This window comes from Penaeus chinensis, chromosome 41 (genome assembly GCF_019202785.1).
Source record: "Penaeus chinensis breed Huanghai No. 1 chromosome 41, ASM1920278v2, whole genome shotgun sequence".
NCBI lineage: Eukaryota > Metazoa > Arthropoda > Malacostraca > Decapoda > Penaeidae > Penaeus > Penaeus chinensis.
The window spans coordinates 6,989,898-6,994,897 of record NC_061859.1 but is presented as its reverse complement, the minus strand read 5'-3'; the positions used below and the strand labels follow the sequence as shown (position 1 = coordinate 6,994,897).

Here is a 5,000-nt window from a genome sequence, read left to right as displayed (position 1 = left end):
ATTATATTACTCATCAATGATCACAATGCCTTCCCTGTGCCACTTGATTTCCAACCGGTTTGTTGTGACCCCAACGGGATCGCGGACGCCTCAGGGTGGGATGGGGGCAATTTGTAAGGCTTACACTGAGATTATGCTAAGAAGAAATTGCTTCATTCACATTGAGCTTATGCTAAGAATTACTTCATTCACAATGAGAATATGCTAAGAAATTGCTTCATTCACAGTGAGATTATGATAAGATGAAATCACCTCAGGGAATAGTTTATTATAATTAGATCGCTAAACATTTATATTTTTTTTCTTGACCTTAAAAATATATCGGGGAGTCGCGAAACACTCCGTCTGAGAATGGGGTTGCGAGTGAAAGAGATTGGGAAATACAGTCCTAAGCACACATTATCCCTGCCCCGTCCACCATGAACACCCTACACCTTGGCCTTTTCTGCTCTTTGTTGAAATTTCACGTTTTCTTTCCACTCTTTTCGCCCTCATTCGTTTTCCCATCTGTCGTTTTACTATTGTTTAGTTGCTCAATCCTTTCTACTTGTAATCGTCATTTTTTCGTTATATTTCTACTTTTCTCGTTCTTCCTTGTTATTCATTTTTATATAATACTTATTTTTGCTTGTACTTTTTTCTTTACCTAATACCCCCTAACCTCATATCATTTTCCATCTATCGTGGGGAAAATGCACTTCCCGGGCTAGTGATGACTAATGACAGGCTGGCCATGGTAATCAATTCAGAACTGACAGCTTAGTACCATGATTATTTGAAATATAAGGATACTATTCGGACAAGTTGCATTCAACCAATGATCTTCCTCTCAAGTACATCTTCACCTGTGAAAAAATGTTTTTTATTTTTTTTTTATTGTGTCTTTCTCACGCCTTTAGTATATCCTTTCTCTAACATTTTAAAACATTTCCGAGACACCTGAATTTGCCCCAGCTATGGCTATCCCCTTGCCCATTTTCTGATAACTTCCATGGCAGTATCACTTTATGCTTCTATCAACTTGCTGGACGGCTGCCTCGAAGTCGATGATGACCGTGGGGGAGCTTTATCAATATTTTTATTAACAAAAACTCACTGTTTTCGCTTCTAACAGTATTTTCCACTTCTTAAAATAAAATTCAATCTTTCACGCATGAGGAGTAGTCGCAGTCTTATTCAAATATTACCTCCAAAATTAATATTTCTCCTATTCATTTGCGATCACAGGGCCAAATTATTACACATATTTTGCTGCATCATTCCTTATCACCTGATTTTACACTCATTACGCTGACATTTGATTCCGTTTAAGGACCCTTGGGTTTCCAACTTTTAAAAAAATAATGGGTGTAGCTGGAAAGCATTAAAGAATCAAAGGTACTACAGTTTTTTTTTTCTTCTATAAATAAGTTTTCCCTGTGGGCATGAAATTTCATGTATGTTCAATTACCCCTGTCTATAAATATCTGATGATAAATCTCAGTGTAATAATTTTAATTACGTATGTACCAATATATCAATTTTGCACAGAGTGACTTCCTTTTAACGATGGTCTTTATTTAATAATGAAAATGTGATATTGGTTCCCTTGACCTGAAGAGTTTTTTTCGGTAGTTTGGCCCGTGTTGACCTCAATTCATAAAAAAATAAATGTCTGCTTCAAAACCATTTTTTTAAAATCTGGAATATATTTTGAGGTGATATTTACTAATCTAGACCACCATTTCAAAGATCGGACCTTGAGGGTAAACGATTCCCTACCAAACGAGGTCACATAAACTCCCAAACATTACAACCATTCAGGTCAGAATTTAAGAAATGCCTAATCGAAAATAGCGTGAAAGAATACATTACATAACGGTTGGTTTCAAAATTTGATTGCTTTACAAAGAATAAACGGAAAACAAAAATACGCAAAAAAGATATTTCTTGTCATTTTTTCCAAAGGAGACGTAACTAGTTCATCGAACATAAGTAATAAATTCCAGGGAAATGGTCTGTTTACACATTACATAAAAGTATTTCATTCTTGCAAATCAAGCCAGGCACATATTGCTTATACTGCTTTATCCCGTAAATAATGTTCTTTACCCATGGTTAATGTACTTTTTTCTAACACTTGCTAGGAATTGTAAAGGCAGATCGCAGGATAAAGTGGTCGTAATGGCTCCAAGGCAGTTTCTTTTAAACGCATACTCTAAAACATCGATAAAAAAAGTTCAAGTAAATTTCTCTGCTCTCGTTACTAATCACACAACAGCCATTGTCAGACATGTTTGTTATCAACCCTTTCTTGCATCTGTAGCAACTTTATGCCATTTCATGGAATCCTATGATTTGTCCTCATTTACTGCTGTTGTAATGCACTGTACTTGTAGATTTAACATGACTACGAAACCTTACTTTAAACATTTAGACATGAAGCTATATAAAAGAAAAAAGTCCCCATATGGGCAAACCATTTTGGCATGATTTAAGGTACCGTGATTTTTTCACATTAATCACGGCAAGTTTTGCATAACACAGAATTTGCAGATGACCAGTAAAAAACATGTGGGTTGTTTCACATAACTGGCGTCGAGGGACACTTGGAATTATGAAACTTCATTATACGATTCTTCATTCTTTTAAGCATAAAATCGAAAATTCGAAAAATAGTTGAAAATTATCCCCAAGGGTACTTTAAAGATACATATTCGGAAGGAAAGGGCTGCTCTTAACCACTAGACATCAAGTTTTATAAACAAATTACAGTCAATGATGACCAAATACTTCTTGTGGCTTTTTGCCTTTTCTTGTCTATGAATGCTTCGTTAATAATGGAGAGTACCATTTCTAATGACATTTCGAATTGACAAGGAATGAGAAAAAAAACTAATTTGCCAAAGAATAAAACAGGTGAACCGAACCTTGTTACCGCTACACATAAAGTAGTTACCTTAAATACTTACTTTTTGGATTTATGTTATCATTTGCACAATGACCAAGCAATGCCTATATAATGAGTGAGGGAGACATCAACTTTTAACTATTTGACTGAGAATGATTAGCTTTTGTCATCTTTTCTTTCGGTTGGGCAATACCCGAAATTGTACTTAATCTCGCGTTGTTCACATGGAAGCTCTGATAAAACAGTTGACATTTATTAGGAATCCTTTAAATCTCGCGACTGGCAACTTATGAAACGACTAATGTAAATGACTCAAATTTTCACGACTCAGCTTGAAGATATCCAGTGCTAGAATTGCTAACGAACTACAAATTTCCATTTGTGCGTTGGTCATACAAAAACAACTCCCTAATTTGTCTCTGTCTTCCTGTGCAGGTCTCTCCCTTGATTTATCGCTCTACTTCTCTCCTATTCCTCACATTCTCGCCCCGTCCATGTCTTCCTCCCTCCTTCTCTCTTCCGTGTTCGTTCGTTTCCCCCTTCTCTCCCCCTACGTTTATCCTCCCCTATCCTTTGAAACATAAGGTGGAATAACACACTCGCCCTCACTCACGCTGTATGTGACACCTTGCAGGCCTATATCCTTATCACACGTACAACTTTAACGGCCCTATTCTCGTCATGGCGATCGTTAAAAGACCGATAAATGAAGGCGAGGCAGCACGCGTGTTATGACGACCGTCCCGTGCCAGGCTAACTTCCCCCGACTATAACGCTGCAACTTGTCACGACGAAACAACGTTGAATTGGACGATTGGGCATACGAAGGCAGTGATAACGGTGGTTCCCAAGAACGCCACGATTTGCCACGGTATTCAGAGTGGCGGGGCGATGATAACGCCATTAGCAGGGAGCGATCGTGAAAATCAAGAATGGATGGGAGGACATGAACGGAGAGCTAGCAAAGCGAATAGTTGTGACGTAGTAGCAATTCATAAGAAGGCGTTGTTAGGGCGGCGAGTGCGATCGGACGTATAGAGAATATGAACGTGCGTGATATGAGAGACAGAGATTACAGATATAAACTATAAACTAGGAAGACGTTTCAATTTCCCCCTATTGTCTGAGCCGACTCTAATTTGGAAGACCAGTAAAAGTCAGACAATATGAATTCCAACAATTTCACAGACGTTGTCTGTTCTAATTAAATGCCATAGGATTTTTTCTACATCTAAATTACCTATGTCGATCTTTTAATAACATTAATTAACAGTCACACTCATGAGAGTACCTTTTCCATAATTTGTAATATTTAATCACCTCCCTCCTGTTTCCATTAAAACTTGAGACTAAACTATTCAAATCAAACTTTATCTTCAATGGTAAAATACTTGAAAGTTTTCTTTGAGTGAGATAAAGCAATTACTATCACAATGACAGGGACAAAGTATCGCTAGTATTTGCTAATTCTGATCGTAAAGAATCCTCTTTTTTTATTTATATGTAGGGACACTAGGTAAATGCTGCAATTTTACGCCATGTACCCTGTAATGGGTGTGCAAGTAATATTGAGTATTTCTTAACGTTCCTTAATTAGCTGTCAGGTTAACTAAAACCGATCTTAATTTTTTTCTACCTTCAAAAGTAATGTTTAATAACATCTACATTTCACAGCCTCTCATATAAACCACCTAAATCTTCTTGAAATAAACTTAGCGTGGCCTACCTATATGTGTACCTATCTATTTCTAAAAGCTATCTTTCTTGTAGGAAAGAGAACGTGACTAAACGGGAATTCAATGATCTATATTAATTTACACCCCTAAAGAACATGAAATTCAGAATCATGATAATTTAACCTTAGCCTAATAACTTTTGAAATAGTGACGTGTGTGGTGGATTCTCATGGGAATGATAATTTTCCCATGTGGAAAACATACGGAATGTGAGCAAGACAATAAACTTGGGTTCAGTTTCCATCGTAATTTATATCATTAAACTTGTTAGGAATGAATTTGAGGAACATAGTCGCCAGAAATAATAAAGCCCACAAGGGAAATGCAATTCAATAACTACTGAATATTCATCAGTTATACATCTAGAATTTATT

The 5,000-nt window shown here is 36.7% G+C and overlaps 1 protein-coding gene across 6 annotated transcripts in view; it reads right to left on the bottom strand.

Annotated features, from left to right (window-relative positions):
- Positions 1–5,000, bottom strand: part of LOC125047433 (calcium-activated potassium channel slowpoke-like) — a 316,251-nt gene that overhangs the window by 130,716 nt on the left and 180,535 nt on the right. The window lies entirely within an intron of this gene.